Consider the following 24,362-nt stretch of genomic DNA (forward strand, 5'->3'; position numbering starts at 1 on the left):
TCCTACCTCTGAACCTAACATGTTTATTCAAGAAAACTTATTGTGACCTACAGGGTTTGTAAGGCTTAAAGGTGCGTTAGTGGACAACACCTACCTGGTTCAAGGGTTTATAAATCGAGGTTAACAAACCTAAAAATCAATTATTAAAAGTATAGGCAAAAATTGAATTTTTAATAAAAAAACAATTATTGATAAAATTATTAAAAAGTTGAACCTTCGAAAAAATAAATTATTATAAAAATAACATTATAAAATTTTTTAGGAAAATAAATAATAAAGAAAGAAAATAAAGAACTAAAAATAAAATAAAAGGAAAAAGAATTTTAATTTAAAAATAAGGTTTTTAATGGAAACTTAGCTAGTGATCAGGTGTGGCTAGCATATGGACGTCCATGGTGTATCTGCAGATCGGTGAGCGTTGGATCTAAAGAGATGGTCATCTGATGGTAGTGAGCGATAGCGCATCGTAAGCACGCATGCACTGGATTTGCTTGAGGCAATATTCTGCAAAATCATCAAAATATAATGCAGACGGTGGGGATCGAGCCCACCCCATTGTGATTAAGAGCCTCTGTATATGCTGCGTTGCCAACCGAACCAAGTTTGTCTGTTGATAATTATATGGAACCAAAAATATAAATATAAAACATAATGTGATAATTGAAAGAAAGTTAAAAATTTAGTCAGCGTGGGGCCCCTGTTTCATAAGCACCCAATCACGAAGCGAGAGAGAGCGAGCGAACTATTTGACTGGCCAATGGAAACCGACCTATCGTCCACGTCCCTGATCCAGTTCTCTTCACGTGTACTGTTCACGACCGGAGCCCGAGCTCCGGTCATCTTCTCCGGCGGCCATGTCCATACAACCTGCAAAAACGCACAGATTCAAAAAGAAAAAGAACCCAGATCGACTAAACAAGACATTGCGATTCTGATAGGGTGGTTATTTGGTCTGGAAAGTGACTGTATCAAGCATTTCGAAGCTTCTCCGAATACAAGCCCTAATAATGGTGAATCACGATTCAGCCATGGCAAGCTCCAAGCGATGATTCTATCCTACTCTAATCAACCTCATGAACACGTTAGTACAATTAGTTTCATTGAAAACAAGATAAAAACAGAAAACGATGGTTGAACAAGTTATGAAAACGGTACTCATGCATGCCATGATTCAATGCGTCGTGTCCATAGTTATTGACCCATACTTACTCAGTTTTACCTCAGGAACACGATAGGATGCTTTACCTTGATTGAGAAAGGCTGCAAGATTAAACTCAATGGTGTAACTTTGAATGAAATTATTTTTTTAAGTCTAAACCCTAGTGCAATGGCTGTTCCTCTCTCAATTTTCGTCCCCTGAGGCTGAGTGATGTTTATGATTATATAGAGGGTGAGATTAGGGTTGGAAATAAGGGAAGAAATCATGAGATTGGTGATTAAAAATATTGGAAAATTTTGGTTTTATTTTGTATGAGATCTTTCTATAATTAGCCAATCTCCTTTCCGATCTTTCTTGAACGAATTTTGCATCATATTTGGAGTATCTTGATAATTTGGAATTGATCCCAATAATATCTCTTAACCAAATATTTGATTTTTACTTGATTTATATGAATTATATTATTTTTAAATGAATAAAAATCCTTATAAAATCAACTAAAACTCCATAATTCGTGGTAATTGAATCTTGATGTCTTGGATAACTTGTGGATGAAGATTGGGCCAAAAGATATTGGGCTCATTTGCAAAAAGATTCATTTTGGAGCCATTTACTTCATATTTTTTCTCTTAAAATTGCCCAACTTTGACAGTGCATATCTCCCTCAATTTTTAAGGTGTGGGAGATTTCTAGGACTTTTTGGAAACCTTGAAGAGTCCTCTAACCAATGTTTTGTTCTCATGGCAAAATAATTTTCCATGCTCCTTGTATGCTCCTTTGAAAAAGATAACTTTTTGTTGACCTTTTGGAGGACCTGTAATGTTTTGACTCATATCTCCCAAATGAAGCATTTTTAGACTTGGCATGTGAGAGACAAATTTGTAGAGAATCAAATTTCATTCAAATTGAGATTTGGATGGAAAATTTCTGATGTTCCATGTAAGAGTTATGGCTGGTCAAAGTTCAGTTGACTTTCTCCTATACAAACCCTAATTTAGAAACTTTTTGAACTGTTGATTTTTGATCTTTCCTTGATGAACCATGATCAATTCTTGATCAAATGGTGAATGATACTTCCATATGAGGATCTTGACAAGAAATCAAGAGTTTTGACTTTACTTTGACCACAGTTGACTTTTTAGATTAACTTAGTCGACTGTTGACCTTCTGAACAATTGAGTGGCCAATCCTTCGAGCTGAGGCTTGATACTTGTCATAGAGGTAATGTGAGATATTTTGAGCCATATGAGATGCCTTAGAGCCATTGATTCATTGATTTTCCTTCAGAACAATAAAACCCTAGTTCTTTGAGCCTTGTTTAGGAGAGAGTGTCTTTGAGCTTTATGCTTTGATTTGAATTTGAATAGGAGAAATAGTATGGGCAAATTTTGGGGTATGACACACATAAAAGACAACTTAAAGATATTTGAAAACAACTGGAAACCCCAAATCTGCATGCCTCAGGTATACATCCCTTGGTGCAACAATCTTGGCTCAAATACAGAGAGATAAGCCTCATCACAAGGTGCACGAAGAGGACGAAGAGGAAGGATAATGTCACTTATCTCCCCTTCACTAACAAAACCAATGAAGAACTGATACCAAGACAATTTTGACTTTTAAAAATGTAAGAATATGATGATAAGATGAGCCCACATAAGCATCTGACCTCTTTCAAAACTAGGATGAAGCTCCAAAGGCATATGTATCTCAAGAGTTCATCGTATTATGATGCACACTAAAAATATCCCTACTCTTGTGGTTCTTCCACTTCCTTAGAAGATTGTTCCAAAATTGGAAGGAATTGGTTGAGTAAGCGGTCTCACATTTCTCATCAATTATAATAACATATAAAACCTTACCATGCCTTATATTCAGGAAGAAATATGAGAACTCTATCAATTCCTTCATTGATCTCTTCAACGACGAGATATCTCATATCATAAACCTCAATCCTAATGAATCAATTCGAGTCGAACTCGTTTGAGCTCGGCTCGACCGATAAGAGTTGGCTCATCTCGAAGCTCGACTCGAGTTTGATACAAACATTTTATAATTTCAAAATTGACTCATTTTAAGTTCATGAACAACTCGGTTCAACTTGTGAGGTTCATCTTGTTTTCTTCAAGAACTTATAAATCATTTTTTAAGTCTATTTTTTTTAGAATTTTATATTTTAAATTAAATTTTTTTAAAATAAAATATTTAAATAAAATAAAAGTCATAATATTGAAAGAAAATAGAGTTTGAGTTGGTTCGGTTCATTTCAGGCCCTAGGATTGAGGTTTACGATATGACAGACCTCAAGTTAGGACCTTTATCTTATATGCTAGTGTTGAACATGTGACTTCACACACAAGCGGACCTTTATCTTAATTTTATACTTTACAAATATTTTTGAGAAAATTTTAGAATAATAGCAACGGAAAGAAAATATGCCGAAAAAACACTACTACAAAAAACACATATAATAGCGTTCGCGAAAAACCTATAATAACGATTGAACAAATCGTTGTTAGGTATGGTGTGGTTGTAAGTGGATTATTTACAATCAAGGTCTATTATCCGTGGTAATAAACTAGATAGCATGCTACATACAATCACGATTATATTAAAAAACCATTGTTGTATGTCTTTTAATAAAATTAAAAAAATTCAGCATTAGAATAACAATAACACCAAGAACAACAAGAACAACAAAAACAAGATGAACAACAACAACAATAACAGGAAGAAGAAGAACAACAAAAACAACAAGAGTAACCACAAAACAACAAGAAGAACAACAATAATAACAACAAGAACATCAATAAAAAAAAAAGAACAACAAGAACAACAACAACTAAGATTGCTAACTTGAATCCATACTTTCCTTGTCTCATTCAAGTTGGAGAAGAGATGATGGAGTTATGAAATTTGTTAAAGAAAGAAATGATATTTTTGAATTTTGTTTATGATAAAAATGATGTTATCGAATTTGGTTTAGTGGAGAAATAGAGTATCGTAAATGAAATATGACTTTTGGAGGTAGAAGATCAAGTTCATCTAAGTTGGAAGTTCGTCTAAGTTTTAGGTTTCACACGGATCACTAATAGTAGTATCTTGAACGTTGATAATCCATAAATGAACGACCAAGATTTGTTTAAGGACAGTGAGGAAACTCAATAAGCGTGCTACATACAACAACAGTTGTATTAAATAAATGTTGTTGCATGTTTTTTAATAAAATATAAAAAATGCAACAGTAAAACAACAACAACAATAACAAGATTCGAACTCATGACAATGCACTACATACAACAGTAGTTGTATGTCTTTTGATAAAATATAAAAAATGCACCATTAGAACAACAACAACAACAGTAACAAGCACCACTTTTCATCAGAGTTGAAAGTTCCAAAGTGGTGAAAAGTGGTCTTAAATTAAAAATAAAAGAAAAGAGCCTAATTGAATAGATTCTACCATGGTGAATCCTTTGGTTGTGGTGAAATAAAATTCGGAGGCATTACGAAAGGTACTTTTCGTTGAGCTTTAACATTAGGTTGAGCTCACAAATCGAAGAGAAGATTTTTCACTAGTTATCTTTCAAGAACCCATAAAAAGATATTTCCTTTAAGAGGCCTAGCTCACGAATCAATCACCAACGTAATACTAAATCCTTAAACAAACAAAGCTATTAATGGGTTTATCTTTGATCCCAAACTAACACTTCCTTTTTTTCAGCATTCACTCTCAAAATATTTAGTACCTTTTAATGATTATTTCTATCAATTTATTTCAGCTATAAATGAGCTATCATGTGTTGTTGCAAAGATCTTCTACTAGAATATACATAAATACATTCTCTCCCTTTTACGTTTTAAATCGAATGACACTTAGCTTTCTTCATAAAACTTGTAAGTAGGATCTTGCCTTCGTTCCACTAGTTTTATTTCATTCTGACATCTACAACTCTAAATATTATGGAAATACCATAGTAGGGTATCAAATATCAACCCGACAAAATTCCATTAAATAGTGAATTTGCTTAATATATGAAACAAAGTGAAAATTTGAATTTAAATCATTAGATTCTACATCAACAACTCCATAACTTTTCCTAACAAATTCCACTTCAAAGATGAATTGGAATAACTTAACATATGAAACAAACAAAAAAATAGCGAAAAATTATCTGATTAGTTAAGAAATCAAATGCAAAAACACCAAAATGAAAAAAAAAAAGCCATTATTAACGATAATGTAAAATAGATAACATTAGAAAAAAGTATGTAACATATAATGAAACTTATAATATATAAAAAAGGAAAAACTTCTTAGGGTGGTGTAACACGATCATACATTGGAAAATAGTTGATAATTTTTGGCATCGAGGACTATCTGTCTAACAGCTGCAATTGTTGCTATAGCTCCTAATGTAGAGAAAACAACTACAATTGTTACATTCAACCAGAAAATGGGGCTTTTCTTTGATGGCTTAAATGTCAAATTATAAAAAATTACAGGTAAAACAAAGTCAAGTGGTACAAATCTAAAAGCTCCAATAAGGGAATTTATGTCCCCAAAAAATGGAAGCATGGCTGCTATAATGGTTGCGATAGTAATGGCTAATGATCGAGATATCACTCGAGGGATAACATTGCGATTCGAGAACTCGGGATATTTTGGATCTCCAAATGTTTGCTCTAATACTTCATTTGTAGGCTGCAAGTACACCTGCATTAAAACCCAATACCTTGTTTCTTTAAGGTTGATAGATATCATACAAATAAGTCATGAAACAATGAAATACAAAGACACTCACACTGAGTGCAACACATAAAGACTAAACTTTTTTTGGGAGAAATAAATAAATTAAACATATTCATGTGTCATGTTGATGTTGATGTTGGAAACTGTCACGTGTCGATCACCGACACATGTTCGACACTAAATATGCCTTCCATGAGAAGATGTGTCACATGTCAGAAATTAAATACGCCTTCCCTTAGAAGAAGTATAATGCATCCAACAATGACATATAGTATGATACATCTAGACTAATAAAAATTTGAAAAATTAAATTAATTTAAACATATTCATGTTCCTTGTTGGTGTTGGACACTGTCACGTGTCAGACACTAAATACGCTTTTATCAAAAGAAGTGTCAGTCAGACATTGACACATGTCAAACACTACAACATCTTTTAATAGAAGAAGTGTCACATATCAGATACTAACATGTGCCAGACACTAACACATGTCAGATACTAACACATGTTAGATTATGAATGCACCTTCTATAATAGGAACTGTCATATACTAACTTATGTCAGACACAGTAAGACATGTCATTGAATACGTCTTCCATCCGGAAATTATGTATGCTAGAGAGACTATTTATAGATAAATAAAATGTTAATGTAATAGTTACTTACCGCACCAATTGCCAATAATTGTGTTATAGTAAAAACATTGCTCATGTAAATAAACCATTTGTGCAATAATGGATTTCCATTTTCCACAAAATTGCTTAAGATAAGGCCTTGAGATTCATTACCAAACACCCAATAACCAGATATAGAAACAGTAAAGAAAGTGACAATAACTATAACATAACAAACACTTAATCCCTTGAACATTTTTCCTTTTACTGGTGGAGCTAACGTCGCCTGAATTTCAGGAATGATTCCATTTCCATATGTAGTTGCAATGATGCTTAGAGCATTGAAGATTCCGAACACTTGAGTTTTTGTATCACCTTTCAAAGAATAACTCTTTTTTTGTCCTTTAGATGAGTTTCCTATAGTAATATAGGTGAAATTTAGACCAAAATGATATATTTAAATCACAAAGTAGCATAAAATGAAAATTGAAGAGTAAGAATAAATACCAATGTAGATAGATCCAGCAGTAGGACAAGCACTATAGAGTAAGCAGAGAACCAATGAGACAAGATTAATGTGTCTCAGTGAATGAAAAGATGGGATTTGAGCCAAAATTAACATGAAGCAACCAAATATGATGACAAACTCGTATAACTTCATAGAACCATTTGGATTTGACAACACATAAATTACCTTAAAAAAATATATAAGCATATAACAAAAAGGATGATATCATATATGTGTCTCTATTGGGTGTGGTTGGAAGATTTTTGGTCGTCCGATTAAGATTAGATAGTCCACATTTCAAAATTATTTTAAGATCAATAAATATTAAAATTCAATGAAAATGTTTATAGCGTGTGATTTTAATTGAACAATCACACATATTTCAGCCAAAGAACTAGATGCAATCAAGATTTTAAGAAAAAACAACAAATCACTATGGATAGTTTTGGACCAATTTTCACTATTTTAATGCAAAGAAAAAGAGCATAGATGAAAATTCGTTACGACATTTACCATAGTGTTACGGATGAGAAATTCAAGGTCGGACCTTTAAAATAAGCCCAAGACGGGTGAGACAAGGGCTTTAGTGTATGATACCTAAAATATCGCGAGCCATTTCTCGAAATCGAAGCTGACGATTGTTAGAACAAGATTTGTTCTGATCAATATTCTTAGTTTTGATGATAACAAGGATATGAATTTTGTGTGAGATAATGTGGTACTCTAATACATTGAAATTTCCCTTTCAGGAAATATATAAAGAGTATGCACAAATCAGCGCTCAGAAGCTTTGTCTCAGAAGGTTCAGCATGCAACATCAGAACATGGTCTGGCAAGACATCAAAAGATGGTCAAGGCAGAATCAGAACATGGGTCTATGGAAGCATCAGAAGAACTTGAGATCAGAAGCAGAAGCACTGAAGTTCTCATGGTATCACGCTCAGAAGCACTTCAAGGTCAGAAGACAAGAAGATGCTATGCACCAAGCTGTTTGACTCTGATGATATTCAAACGTTGTATACACAAACATCAGATTAGAAGAAAGTACAGGTGGCAGGCTACGCTGACTGACAAAAGGAACATTGGAAGCTATTAAAGGCAACGTTAGTAGACACAGCGTGAACAAGGCTCGAGGTAGTTGACAAAAGCGTGAAACATTAAATGCAATGCTGTACGGAATACGCAAAGCATTAAATGCTCCCAACGTCATCTTCTCAGGTGCCTATAAATATGAAGTTCTGATGAGAAGCAAGGTTGACGATTTGCTAACAATAAACTTGCTGAAACGCTGTTCAAACTCAAAGCTCAGAAACTTCATCTTCATCAAAGCTCACTACATTGCTGTTGTAATATATTAGTGAGATTAAGCTTAAACGTTAAGAGAAATATCACTGTTGTGATTATAGCTTTTCAGAAGCATTTGTAATACTCTTAGAATTGATTACATTAATTTGTAAGTAACTAGAGTGATCAAGTGTTGATCAGGATACTCTAGGAAGTCTTAGCTTGTGTCTAAGCAGTTGTAATTAGAGTGATCACGTGGTGGTCGGGATACTCTAAGAAAGTCTTAGCTTGTGTCTAAGCATTTGTTCCTAGAGTGATCAGGTTGTGATCAGGAAACTCTAGAAGACTTAGTCGTGGGCTAAGTGGAAAACCATTGTAATCTGTTGCGATTAGTGGATTAAATCCTCAGGTGAGGTAAATCACTCCGTGGGGGTGGACTGGAGTAGTTTAGTTAACAACGAACCAGGATAAAAATAACTGTGCAATTTATTTTTATCGTCCAAGTTTTTACGACTACACTTATTCAAACCCCCCCTTTCTAAGTGTTTTTCTATCCTTCAATTGGCATCAGAGCGCCGGTTCTAAGGTACAAGCACTTAACCGTGTTTAGAAAAGATTCAGGAAGAGAAAAATGCTTCAGCAAAAGATGGCTGGTGAAATTCCAACAAATACATCTGCATCTACATCTGGCTCTGCTGAGCAATACAATGGTAACAATGGTTATACTAGACCACCAATATTCGATGGTGAAAACTTTGAATATTGGAAAGATAAATTGGAAAGTTACTTTCTTGGTCTGGATGCTGATCTATGGGATCTTCTGTTGGATGGTTACAAACATCCTGTTAAAACTACTGGTGTAAGGCTCACGAGAAGCGAAATGACTGATGATCAAAAGAAAGATTTCAAAAATCATCACAAATGCAGGACTGTTTTGCTGAATGCTATCTCTCATGCTGAGTATGAGAAGATATCTAACAGGGAAACGGCCCATGACATATATGAGTCATTGAAAATGACCCATGAGGGAAATGCTCAAGTCAAGGAGACTAAAGCTCTTGCTCTAATCCAGAAATATGAAGCCTTCAAGATGGAGGATGATGAAGATATTGAGAAGATGTTCTCAAGATTTCAAACTCTAACTGCTGGATTGAGAGTTCTGGATAAAGGCTACACCAAGGCTGATCATGTAAAGAAGATCATCAGAAGCTTACCCAGAAGATGGGGTCCAATGGTGACTGCATTCAAGATTGACAAGAATATGAATGAAGTTTCGTTGGAAGAGCTTATCAGTGCCTTGAGAAGTCATGAAATAGAGCTGGATGCAAACGAGCCTCAGAAGAAAGGTAAGTCTATTGCATTAAAATCTAATGTTAAAAAATGCACTAACGCTTTTCAGGCTAGAGAAGAAGATCCTGAAGAATCAGAATTTGAAGAAGAAGATGAACTGTCCATGATCTCCAGAAGGGTAAACCAACTCTGGAAGAGCAAGCAAAGGAAGTTCAGAGGCTTCAGAAGTTCAAAGAGATTTGAACGTGGAGAATCTTCTGGTGACAGAAGATCTGACAAGAAGAAGGCTGTCTGCTATGAGTGCAATGAGCTTGGACATTACAAGAACGAGTGCCCAAAACTTCAGAAGGAGAATCCCAAGAAGAAGTTTCATAAGAAGAAAGGTCTTATGGCAACATGGGATGATTCTGAATCAGAATCAGAATCAGACTCTGAAGGAGAGCAGGCCAACTTCGCGCTGATGGCTACAGAAGATGATGGATCAGAATCTACATCAAAATCAAATTCTGAAGAGGTATTTTCTGAACTATCTAGAGAAGAGTTAGTTTCTAGTTTAACTGAACTTCTGGAACTCAAGGCTCATCTTAGTATCAAATACAAAAAGCTGAAGAAGTAGTTTGAATTTGAAACTAAGAAGCTGGAAGTGGAAAATTCTGAACTGAAGGAAAAAGTTTTAAATTTATCCAAAGATAGTGGATCTCCCTCTGAGACAGAAAAATCCATTCCTAGCATGAATCATATTCTGAAAGAATATGACTCGAGCTTCAGAAAGTTCTTATCTAGAAGTATTGGCAGAAGTCATCTTGCTTCTATGATATATGGTGTTTCTGGAAACAGAAGGTTTGGTTTTGGCTATGAGGGTGATACCTCACATAAATTTGAACCTATTGATGATCTGAAGATCACATACAAGCCATTGTATGATCAATTCAAATATGGCCATGCACATGATATTAGGCTCACTTCACATGCACAGAAGTTTAACACTGTTCACACCAAGAAGCATGTGACACATCCTAAGAAATATCATGCTGACAAACCTAAAGAATATCATGTTGTTCCTCCTGTTAAATATTTTGCTAAACCCAAGTTCAATCAGAACTTGAGGAGAACTAACAAGAAAGGACCCAAGAAATTAGGACATGCTAGTTTGAGAAAGATTTCTCATATTAACAAACTAAATCTGGTCAGAGGACTCCCAAATCTGAAATACAAATCAGATGCTCTTTGTGAAGCATGTCAGAAGGGCAAGTTCTCCAGACCTGCATTCAAGTCTAAGAATGTTGTTTCTACCTCAAGGCTATTAGAACTCTTGCACATTGATCTGTTTGGCCCAGTCAAAACAGCATCTGTCAAAGGGAAGAAATATGGATTAGTCATCGTTGATGATTATAGCCGCTGGACATGGGTAAAGTTCTTGAAACACAAGGATGAGTCTCATTCAGTGTTCTTTGAATTCTGCACTCAGATCCAATCTGAGAAAGAGTGTAAAATCATAAAGGTTAGAAGTGATCATGGTGGTGAATTTGAGAACAAATTCTTTGAGGAGTTCTTCAAAGAAAATGGTATTGCCCATGATTTCTCTTGTCCTAGAACTCCACAGCAAAATGGAGTTGTAGAGCGAAAGAATTGGACTCTACAAGAAATGGCCAGAACCATGATCAATGAAACCAATATGGCTAAGCATTTCTGGGCAGAAGCAATAAACACTGCATGTTATATTCAGAATAGAATCTCTATCAGACCTATTCTAAATAAGACTCCTTATGAATTGTGGAAGAACAGAAAGCCCAACATTTCATATTTTCATCCTTTTGGATGTGTTTGTTTTATTCTGAACACTAAAGATCATCTTGGTAAGTTTGATTCTAAGGCACAAAAGTGTTTCCTTCTTGGATATTCTGAACGCTCTAAAGGCTACAGAGTATACAATACTGAAACATTGATTGTAGAAGAATCAATCAATATCAGGTTTGTTGATAAGCTTGGTCTTGAAAAACCAAAGCAGTTTGAAAATTTTGCAGATTTTGATATTGATATATCAGAAGCAGTAGAACCAAGAAGCAAAGCTGCAGAAGCTGGCAGTCTCAGAAGCAATGGATCAGAAGATCAAGTTGCTGCATCTTTAGAGAATCTCAGGATTTCTGAAGAACCAACAGTCAAAAGATCACCTAGACTTGCCTCAGCTCATTCAGAAGATGTGATCCTTGGGAAGAAAGATGATCCCATCAGAACAAGGGCATTCCTTAAGAACAATGCAGAATGTCAATTAGGTCTTGTTTCTTTGATCGAGCCAACTTCTGTTGATCAAGCTCTAGAAGATCCAGACTGGATAATTGCCATGCAAGAAGAACTCAATCAGTTTACAAGGAATGATGTATGGGACTTGGTTCCTAGACCAAAAGGATTTAACATCATCGGCACTAAGTGGGTGTTCAGAAACAAGCTAAGCGAGAAGGGAGAAGTGGTAAGAAACAAAGCCAGACTGGTGGCTCAGGGTTATAGTCAGCAAGAAGGAATTGACTATACAGAAACCTTTGCACCAGTGGCCAGGTTAGAATCTATTCGTCTATTAATTTCTTTTGCCACTCAACACAACATCACTCTTTATCAGATGGATGTTAAGAGTGCCTTCTTAAATGGTTACATAGATGAAGAAGTTTATGTCCATCAACCTCCTGGTTTTGAAGACTCCATGTCTCCAAATCATGCTTTTAAATTAAAGAAATCATTATACGGATTGAAACAAGCTCCTAGAGCTTGGTATGAACGTTTGAGTTCTTTCCTTCTGGAAAATGGTTTCACTAGAGGAAAAGTGGACACTACTCTCTTCTGTAAAACATTTAAAAAGGATATTTTAATTTGTCAAATATATGTTGATGATATTATCTTTGGAACATCTAATGCTACACTTGGAAAGGAGTTTGTTGAGTCTATGCAGGCTGAATTTGAAATGAGCATGATGGGAGAACTCAAGTATTTCCTAGGGATTCAAATCAACCAAACTTCTGATGGAACCTATGTTCATCAAACGAAGTATGTGAAAGAACTTCTGAAGAAGTTTAATCTTTCTGAAAGTAAAGAAGCCAAAACTCCTATGCATCCAACATGTGTCCTAGGTAAGGACGAGGTAAGTAAGAAGGTAGATCAGAAGTTGTACAGAGGTATGATTGGATCTCTTCTATACCTAACTGCTTCTAGACCTGACATTCTCTTCAGTGTTTGTTTGTGTGCTAGATTCCAATCAGATCCAAGAGAATCTCATTTAACTGCGGTTAAGAGAATTCTGAGGTATCTGAAAGGTACTACTAATGTTGGTTTAGTTTACAGAAGATCCAAAAATTACAACTTAGTAGGATTCTGTGATGCTGACTATGCTGGAGATAGAATAGAAAGGAAGAGTACTTCTAGAAGTTGTCAATTTCTTGGAAGTCACCTGATCTCATGGTACAGCAAGAAGCAAGCTACTATTGCCCTCTCAACAACAGAAGCAGAATATGTTGCTGCTGCTGGTTGTAGCACACAAATGCTCTGGATGAGAAGTCAGCTAGAAGATTATCAGATATATGAGAGTAACATTCCTATTTTCTGTGATAATACTTCTGCTATATGTTTATCTAAGAATCCTATCTTACATTCAAAAGCTAAACATATTGAGATTAAACATCATTTCATAAGGGACTATGTTCAGAAGGGTGTTATATCTTTAAACTTTGTGGATACAGACCATCAATGGGCTGATATCTTTACAAAACCCCTTGCTGAAGATAGGTTTAAGTTCATTCTGAAGAATATCAGTATGGATTTATGCCCAGAATGAGAAGATGAGAAGATGAGAAGATCTTATGTATGAGTATCTTCTGAAATGTGATTAGATTTTTTTTATAAGAAGTTCTGATTGTAATCAATTAGAAGTAGTAATTCTGTTATTACTAACGTTTCATTGTCTAAGTTGATTCAGAATCTCTTTAAAAGTAAAACAGCTGTAACTGGCTATCCAGATGGTAAACACGTGTTCACTATTTCTGGACAAGTGTGCGTGCAGTTGAGGGGACGCCTATTTAGGTAACTGTGTTAATCACTTCTTTTGTCATTATTATCTCTCCTCACGTCATGTAACATTAAATGCTATCCATCATTTCCTTTTATTTCTTTTTCTTTTAATACTCTTCAAACGTTTCTTTTCCCTCTTATATTTCTCTCTCTTGCATTCAGTTTCCTTTTCGATCTCTCTCTCTTTGCATTCATATCATAAACCCTAGCAGTTTTCACTATCTGCAACTTCATCATGAATCCCTCGTCAAGTTCTGCAAATCAACAAACTGATCGTAAACAAAAGAGAAAGGCAACTGATGAACCAGAAAACAAACCAAAAAGAGTAAGGATCACCTATGACCCTCTCAAGGTGAATCCCTTTGAAGCTATTATGTCTGGAAACTTCTCTAGACGTGTGTATCAACCCCTTGATGGTATCCCTCAATCACCTCCCTCTTCACAGACTTCCACCACCTCTTCCTCTTCTTTCACCTCTCTAGAACCACCATCATCACCATCTGATATTCTTTCTCCTGCAACCCATCCCACAGATATCTCCTCATCTCTCTCACACCCTTTTCCCACCAGAACACCTAACCCCTACAGTTTTGTGTTTCCTGACTCCAGATTCACTGTCAACCCTCCAACACCTACCACTCATTCTTTTCTAGAGCTTTTACACTCAGATGTAAATAGCTGGTTGGAGATTCTGGGTGCTGCTCACCTTAATCATCTGGATGAGTATGCTACCTGCAACCTCTGGGAAGCCTTTCGCCAGGATTTTCTGGTTAGGGCTACGGATGTCCAGAGAATGATCATGACTGAAGCACCTGGGGCTCGTGGTCGTCTCTTGGAAGTTGGTGAAAGCAGCTATCACCATCTCATAAGGAACAGAAGAGTTCTTGAAGAGAGGATACCTGCAGATGAGATGGTAGAAGAAAATCCCTGCAGAGACATCGTGGTATGGAGACCAAGGTATCTTGTGCTGACTGGAGATTTTCAATGGTTGTTTGATTGGTTCAGAATGAACCCTTCTGAAAGTGCTCCTCACATGGTCTTTCCAGAAGTGGTTTATCCTGCTGAAGTTGCTGGTCCTACTCCTCCAACAAACCTAGCAGCTATTCTTCAGGCGTTGGAAGTTGGAGCTTCTGAGTTGCCTGAACCAGAATATGCTGAGGCTGCTCCTGAGTCAGACTCAGATGTTGAGATGGAAGGTACATAAGCTGAAGACCTCCCAGAAGATCGTCCTGCTGAGATTGTTGTCCCTGTTGGCAGAAATTATGGTGCTTCTTCTTCTGGTGTACCCTCGGCTCTAATGAAGACCTTGGAAGCTCTGCATCAGAATCAAGCTATGCTGGCTTCTCGTTTGGACGCGCAAGAAGCAGCCAATGCTGAGTTTCGCTCCTTCATGGAAAGGCAAACTGCAAGCACTGACGGGGTTCATGACATTCTGGCGCAGATTTTGTCTAAGCTAGGGTCTTAGTATTTGGTATTTGTAGTTTTCTTTCCTTGTTGCATCTGTTTTTTGCATACATCTTTTGTAATCCTGCTTGTTTAATCAATGAAAAGTTTGATTCTGTTTCTTTCCTTTGTCGTTTTATACATCTGAATCTTTTATATTCTTTTTGATGTTATGACAAAAAGGGGGAGAAAATATATGATAAATGATCTGATTAAATATTATCAGTTACCGGGTAAAAAGGCCCCACATTACTAACAGAACTTGCAAAGTTCTATGCTTTAAAGTTGTGTTGTTGCAGAAATTGAAGATTCTAGTTACCGGGTAAAAAGGCCCCACATTACTAACAGAACTTGCAAAGTTCTATGCTTTAAAGTTGTGTTGTTGCAGGAATTGAAGATTCTCTTTAAAGATCAACATGAGAAGCAACAAGATGAATCAAGTTCTTGGATTCTTGAAGCAAGCTGAGTGCTATGAAGCTTCAGAATCAAAATCAGAAGCAAGAAGGAAGAATGTTCAGAAATTCTGATGATAGAATATGATCTGGAACATTATGTCTATTTGTTCTGACACATTCTATATGGCTCTGATACATATTATGTGTTCTGAAACATATTCTATGTTTTGACTCATTCATGCTGACTTTTGTCGTTTAGTTTTGTTCTGTAACATTTCAGGATGTAGAGATGCTCTGATGATGCTCTGGTACATTCAACAATGTTCTGATACAATCTAGCATGAAGTGATGTAAGAAGAAATTCAAGCTCTGAAGCTTTCCGATGGAAGCAGAAGTCAGAAGCTGTGAATGTTCTGAAGATCAAAGAAATTCAAGTTCTGAAGCTGTCCGATGGAAGCAGAAGTCAGAAGCTGGGAATGTTCTGAAGATCAAAGAAATTCAAGTTCTGAAGCTGTCCGATGGAAGCAGAAGTCAGAAACTGTTAATGTTCTGAGGATCTAAAGAAATTCAATGTTCTGAAGCTGTCCTATGGAAGCAGAAATCAGAAGTCATGAATGTTCTGAAGATCAAGCACTGTGAACGTCTCTACTGAATACTCAGGGAAGTCTTTTATTATTAAAATTCTTCTAGTATTAATTTCAGGGGGAGATTATTCATCTCAGGGGGAGATTGTTAATCTCAGGGGGAGACATATTCACATGCTTATGCTATAGCTGTGTAAATTGTCTTTAGCCGTCTGCTCTTTCTGATCGCAAATTCATATCATTTATATATGTTTTTGTCATCATCAAAAAGGGGGAGATTGTTAGAACAAGATTTGTTCTGATCAATATTCTTAGTTTTGATGATAACAAGGATATGAATTTTGTGTGAGATAATGTGGTACTCTAATACATTGAAATTTCCCTTTCAGGAAACATATAAAGAGTATGCACAAATCAGCGCTCAGAAGCTTTGTCTCAGAAGGTTCAGCATGCAACATCAGAACATGGTCTGGCAAGACATCAGAAGATGGTCAAGGCAGAATCAGAACATGGGTCTATGGAAGCATCAGAAGAACTTGAGATCAGAAGCAGAAGCACTGAAGTTCTCATGGTATCACGCTCAGAAGCACTTCAAGGTCAGAAGACAAGTAGATGCTATGCACCAAGCTGTTTGACTCTGATGATATTCAAACGTTGTATACACAAACATCAGATCAGAAGAAAGTACAGGTGGCAGGCTACGCTGACTGACAAAAGGAACGTTGGAAGCTATTAAAGGCAACGTCAGTAGACACAGCGTGAACAAGGCTCGAGGTAGTTGACAAAAGCATGAAACATTAAATGCAATGCTGTACGGAATACGCAAAGCATTAAATGCTCCCAACGGTCATCTTCTCAAGTGCCTATAAATATGAAGTTCTGATGAGAAGCAAGGTTGACGATTTGCTAACAATAAACTTGCTGAAACGCTGTTCAAACTCAAAGCTCAGAAACTTCATCTTCATCAAAGCTCACTACATTGCTGTTGTAATATATTAGTGAGATTAAGCTTAAACGTTAAGAGAAATATCACTGTTGTGATTATAGCTTTTCAGAAGCATTTGTAATACTCTTAGAATTGATTACATTAATTTGTAAGTAACTAGAGTGATCAAGTGTTGATCAGGATACTCTAGGAAGTCTTAGCTTGTGTCTAAGTAGTTGTAATTAGAGTGATCACGTGGTGGTCGGGATACTCTAAGAAAGTCTTAGCTTATGTCTAAGCATTTGTTCCTAGAGTGATCAGGTTGTGATCAGGAAACTCTAGAAGACTTAGTCGTGGGCTAAGTGGAAAACCATTGTAATCTGTTGCGATTAGTGGATTAAATCCTCAGGTGAGGTAAATCACTCCGTGGGGGTAGACTGAAGTAGTTTAGTTAACAACGAACCAGGATAAAAATAACTGTGCAATTTATTTTTATCGTCCAAGTTTTTACGACTACACTTATTCAAACCCCCCCTTTCTAAGTGTTTTTCTATCCTTCAACGATTACCCAAATTAGCTTGGTGTTCAAGAACCAAAGATAATAAATTGTAGGAATAAAAAGTAACCATAGCTGCAATTACTAAGAAAAATATTCCAGTAGTTCATCCAAGAAAAGTGAAAGCATAAGGAAAACTTAGAAGTGGTGCTGCCACAATTGATGATGTTAAGTGATAACCACAATATTGGGTCTTTTTGGTAAAAATAGCGGTTGACGGATAAGCTAGCTGATAGCTTATAGCTTATGACTGATGGCTGATGACTGATGACTTATAGTTTATAGCGGATGGTTGAGACTGATAGCTTATAAGCTCATTGAAGTGTTTGGTAAAATTAGCGGTTTAATTAACTTATAAATGTAAAATGACATAGAAGATATTTAATATATAATTATTTTATTTTAAATTAAAATAAATTATAAGGGTTAAAAATGGATTTTAATTGAAATAATAAGGATAAAAAAGTAAGAAAAAGTAATAAACTATAAGACATAAGATAAAACGCTATTTAAAATAGCGTCTGGAAAATAAACTATAAGCTAGTAAAATAAGCTATAAGCTCGTGGTGAAATGACCATTACGAAACGGGTCTAAATTATCATATGAGCTTATAAGACATAAGACATAAGCTATAAGCTCGAAAATATGTCTTGCCAAACAGAGCCGATGTACCCATGAACCTAAAACAAATGAAAGAATATATTTAGAGAAATACAAAAACAAACAAAATAATAAATAATAAATATTTAACATTTAATTATTTAATTTCATTATTTTATATTTTAAAGATTTAAATCTAAACTATGATGTGGGTATAAAAAATAAATAGCGATGAATTGTATTGATTCTCTCTCTAATTCAGTATCAAGAGTACTTACACATATATAATGATGTTAAAATGAGCTATTTTATGGGTCGGTTCAACTGGTCCAAAAAATCATAAAGTTAGGATTTTAAAATTAGAGTCATTTTTTTTAGGGCTTTTTAGTTCAGCCCTAAAAGTTCGCTACCTATTATAGAGTCGGCCCGCAAGGATCGTGGATAATCCATTAGACCCGCATAACTATAAATTATTAAAAATATATATATTAATACTTATGTTTCTTACTTTAAAATATCACATTGATTTTTCTCCCTTCCCTAAATTTTATATTTATCCTATTCAATCTTTCTCTTTTAAATTTTATTACATTAATATAATCAACATTTTTTACTCAAACTCTATTAGTTTCACTTATGTTAAATATTTGAGTATCATTTTATATAATTTAGACATATATTATATTTAAAAACACATTCTAGTATTTATTAAAAATAATATAGTAGTTAAAAATATAAGTTTTAATTTTATCTATAATAAATATTATGGAATTATTATTTTAATTTTTTATAAAAAAAAAAATTCTTTTAGTGCAGGTAGCTCGAAACTCATCTAGGACCGGACTCATATAATAATTTTTTAGTCCATATTACCATATAGCTTTTTTAATTTAGCACAAAAAGTCCGGAACCACTAGAACCAACCCGTTTAGAGTTGTCACGTTGTACCCTTACTTTTTTTAATAATAAATTAATTTTTTTTTAAAAGTTATATTTATAGTCTTCAAAAACACAATATTATTAAGCAACAATAATTATTATGTATGAGTCTTAAACATACTTTAAAATTTTTGAAAATAAATTATACTTTATAGTTTTATAAATTAGCAGATAAGAAACAAGATAATTGATTTATTTATAATATTTGATAAAACAAACATTTGAACTAATATATAAATGATATTAGGTAATATATTTTATTTTTTAATTATAGTTAATATAATTAAATGGTATTTGAATTTAGAGAGGTGATAGATGTACAACCTTTTTTGGTATGTTAAACATTTGGTTAATCATATATAAAAATGAGTTAGTTTAATTCACAGTTGAAATTGTGATTAATTCAACTATACAACGTTAATTGAAATAATCCATTTTTTGTATTTAAAAGTTCACAAATAATAGTGCACATCAAACATTTGTTTTGAATTAATTTATTAAAAAAACTGAATAATGAAATAAATTATAAACTTATTAATATGAAACAATTCTTTTTTAATAATATGAACTTAGAAATTATAGATTCAAATTATAAACTTGCAAACATGATATAATTATCATGGCATACTCAACAAAAATAAAATTGTAGCGTATAATTTTCTTAATATTTATCTATAAAAAAGACCCACCATCCATAAAAATGTCTACATAATGTATTTAAGTTATTAAATATGACATGAATTAAACAAACATTTACCTTAAATCACACAAAAATATAAGTATTCTATAGTATGAACTCAGTATATTATATCATTGTTAACCTGAAACTTTGCTTGTAACTAATCAACCCCATGTGTAGCAACCAATTATTCAAAAAAACTAAAATAAATTAATTGACAGCAAGAAAGACAAAATTGTGTCACTATTTCGATTCTATATCATGATTAAGGAATTTTATAAAAAGTTATGAGTTTAATGACTGTCTACCATAGTCTAAGACAATATAAAATAGTTTGACATATTATTTATTTGTCATATTATGTGTTTAATAACATATAAGTGTACGAGTTGCATATCCCATTTTCTAAAAAATTATATCATTATAGATGAAATGAATCTATTCATTTTCATTCCCTGGTAGTTTTTCATGGATTTACATTTGACATATTTCAGGTTTATCTTTTAAAATTATACAGTCCACTTCATGAGAAATAATCTCATTGGAGTATAAAATATCAACTATTTCACATTGCAAGAAATAATATAAATTAGAATTAAAATTTTAAAATTTATTAAATACAGGAAAAAGTAGAATCTAAATTAGAAAATTTGGTCAAGAGGGGTGAAATTTAACACAAATTAAACAGAAATCAACAATTAATTTTATTTTTTAATAAATTAATAATCAATAAATTTTAACTCTTATAAAATATCACTCTCTTAAATTAGATAACTGTATATTTCATCCTCCACGTAAATATATAACATAAGATTACATTCTCTTAATTAAAGAAAATATAACCTTATATAAACATAATATTTGGTATTGAAACCAGGTAATATACTGCATATTCTAAAGTAAGAAGGGAAAAAACACAGGAATATATGTTCCATAAACAAAGAACTTGAGAAGGGTATACCCTCATCTGCAATCATCTTGTGAAATCACTTGATATTATAACTGACGTCGAATCGGATTAAATTGATGGTGAAAAATAAAAAGAACTTGAGAAGGATAAATAAATAAGGAGCAATAATACCTTTTGATTTGAGGACAAAGAGAGCACCTGCATCAACATCTTTTTGATGTTGAATTTGTATAGAAAGATTTTGCTTCTCTGATTTTCCATGTTCTTCTATTGAGCCTGGAAGCAAACTACCCATGTCTTCTCTTACAAATTAGTATTAACAATTAATAGAGTGATATCAAAAGGCATAGTTTGAAACTATGTTATATAATAATAAGTTTATGTGTGAATATAGTGGAGCCGTGGACCACTTTGATTAAATATAATATAGAAAGTCAATTCATTTGATGAATCATATGGGTTATTTTCTTGGACCCCTGAACTTTAGGAAAATGTGAGGAATTAATATGTCACCACTCATTTTATACATGTCATTCTTCTAAGTAGTACGTTTTTACAAGATTATCTCTACAAGATACTGGATTTTTTGAAATTTTCGGTATCATATCGGAAATTTCATATAAATATCGGAAATTTTGTTGAATTTACCAATTTACCGTGCTTGATGCTTTATATCAGAAACTTTAAATTTCATGTACCGGATATTTCAAATTTCCGGTGTGACTTCAGAATCACTAGAAATTTGAAATTTCTGATATATTAAAAAATACCGCAAATTTCAAATTTCCGGTAATACGTGGACTTAATTTTTTTCCTTTTTTATAAACTTGAATAAAATACAGGTTTTGAAGAAATTTTCCATAGACGCCAGAATTTTGGAATTTCCGAGGAATTGGTTTTCTACCCGAAATTCATGAAATTTTTGGGACAGGGTAATGAATTTTGTAAAATTACTGGAATATTTAAAATCTCCAGTAAATCGCACAAAAAATTTGGAAAAAAAATAAAGAATTTCTGGTATCGGCCAAAAAGAGATACCGAAATTTTACTATCAGGTACCAGAAATTTTCTTTTTGGTGATTTTGGCAACAGTAATTTTTTTCTTAAAAGGTAAAAGTTTTGAGTAAATAGTGTCAGAACATTTTAGGAAAAATGTAAAATGGGGGTGACATGTATAATTTGGGATGGTATGTAAGAATCTCGGAAAATTATCATCTTGCGCGGTTTTAATAAGAATAGTAAGCCAAAAGAAAAATGATCTAAAAAGAACTATCAAATCATTTTTTTTTTCTTCTTCATAGTTTCCTTTGAATGAAACAATCATATAGTTGAATTGTGTAAGGTATTTAATTTTGCTTAAGTAGTATCTATTTTTATCTCAATAAGGTATTAAATTTAAGATAATAGATTTTTATTTCAATCTTTCTATTAAAATATCATTGGAATTTTATACCTCCTAAGAGAGATTGGAGAGGCAACCGTTTTGGTTTCGTTAGATTCATCAATGCTAAGGATGAGAAGAATCTGGAGACAAAAATGGATAACATATGGTTAGAAGGAGCAAAGTTAAAAGCTAACATTTCAAAGATCAAAAGGAAAGAAGAACATTTGAACCTTAGAAAAAACATCAGGCAGGGTGCTGGTACAGGCATTGGTGGCGGATCTGCACAAGTTAAGGAGGGTAAGGAGAGCAGGGTCTTTAACATTACAGCCTCTGGCCCTTCTCGTTCTTATGCGGAAGCTACCACGGGAGTAAATCTGAAAAAATCAGTAGTAAACCAAGAAGCTTGTAAGACATTTTTCTACTCCTCTTCTGAGGAGGAATCTAACAGATTTTGTAAGGCCAAAGTTGGTGTTGTTCGTAGCCCAGGACTTGCCTTTGGAGTAGCTCAGAGCCTTCTTGAAGAAGGTCATTTCTCTATCAACGCGACAGCTTTGGGTCCTAATTTATGCCTCCTGGAGGAAGAAAACGAAGGCGACTTGGAGAATCTATTAGCAGAAGGAGATGTTTGGAAAAACCAGTGGTTCAAAGAAGTTAGAAACTGGAGGAAATCGGATGCGGAGTGCGCGAGAGTGGCGTGGATCTCCATCTTCGGTATTCCTTGCTTTGTTAGGAATGAGAGCTTCATAAATCTTCTTTTGGCTGACATTGGGAAAGTCGTTAACCCAGAAACCATTAACATCAAATCTAACAGAATGGATGTTCTCAACATTATGATTTCACAGATTCAGCGGACCCAATCAGAAATAGAGTAAAATCTTGCATAGATGGAATATGGTTCAACTTACTGATTATTGAAGATGTTTCTTTTCACAAAGAGGTGAACGATGAGGAGTCGTCTCTTTGCGAGCGTTCGTCCTCGGATGAAGATGATTCTGTTTCTTCCCCTGATCCTTCGGTCAGGAATGAATCAATCGCTTTTTCCCGTTCGAATCCCTGTACTCAGAACCACCGGAAACTGGATCGGCCGCTGGGAGACATCTCCGATCAACCTGTCAAATCACATAGGGAACCGATTCATACGCCTGGTGTTGATGGTGAGAGAGTGTCTGACACAAGGAAGAGTGAAGGCGACATAACAAGAAAGGAGAAGGTTTTTTGCACTAGCTTTATTGGATCAGACTCAATAGCGGACAACATTAATCCTCTGTTAGGGATGGCTATTTCTTCTGACCCTATCACTTTGAAGAATAGCAGCACGGCCTCAGAGGAAGCTCTCTCTGCTTTCACGCCGTTGAGAAGAAATAGGGTTAAAGAGATTTCCCATGTGGGCTCGGCAGGTTTAATAATTAATGATATTTTTGGTGAGAAATTGAGTAAAGACACGGTGGATATTTCTTCAGGGGGTGGGGGCCACTCGGAATCTCTTTTATCTCTTGAACCGGTCAATTTTGAACTTTTTGGGGAAAAAGCTTCTAACGCTGTGGAAAAAAGTGGGCCCAGCTTAGAGAATAATAACCGTTTGACTAATGTGGTGAAGGTCTCTCCTTCGCATAATAACAGGACTTCTTTGCCATCTAATGAATTTTCTTCAAGCTCCTCCAAAAAACGTGTCTCTTTTCAACTGAAGAGAGGTAATTTAATTAGGAAGAAGAAAGGGACCAGGGGTAGAAACACTCAAAAGCTGTGTTTTGATGATCAATGTCAGATTGTGAAGAATTCAAAAATTTCTAGGAAAAAATTAAGGGAGGTGTTGGACTTAGGGGAGAAAGTTCTTGATTTTACTCATCCAATTCAAAGTGGGGTTCATCAAAGAGAGACAATCCAACAGCGCACTGACCTTCAACTCACCAAACAGAACAATAATAATTTTCTTTCTTACGGTGTACCTTTATCCTGTGAGTCCATCTCAAGCTCGAATATTAGAAACTGCAATAGAAGAGGAGTTAATAGTGTGAGTAACAATGCTTCAGAGGGGCTTTGGAATTCCATGTCTCGTTTGGGGATCATCAATATTTCAAATAATTTTGATCCGATCAAAAGCTTGAAGGAAATGGAGTTGAGGGATCACAAAGGTGTGAAGGTGGAAAAGGGGACTCTAAATAGTGTTCCTCCATGATAATTCTTTCGTTAAATATTCGAGGCGGCGGGAATCGGGCTAAGCGCAAGAGAGTCGGATTTCTAATTCAAAAAGGAGATGTTGATCTTTGCTTCATTCAAGAAACAAA

The 24,362-nt window shown here is 34.5% G+C and overlaps 1 pseudogene; it reads right to left on the reverse strand.

Moving 5' to 3' along the window:
* Nucleotides 1–5,495: 5,495 nt before the first annotated feature.
* On the reverse strand, nt 5,496–21,131 carry LOC131632639 (GABA transporter 1-like; annotated as a pseudogene).
* Between the last annotated feature and the right edge of the window lie 3,231 nt (nt 21,132–24,362).

This window comes from Vicia villosa, unplaced genomic scaffold (genome assembly GCF_029867415.1).
Source record: "Vicia villosa cultivar HV-30 ecotype Madison, WI unplaced genomic scaffold, Vvil1.0 ctg.000976F_1_1, whole genome shotgun sequence".
In the NCBI taxonomy this organism is placed as follows: Eukaryota; Viridiplantae; Streptophyta; class Magnoliopsida; order Fabales; family Fabaceae; genus Vicia; species Vicia villosa.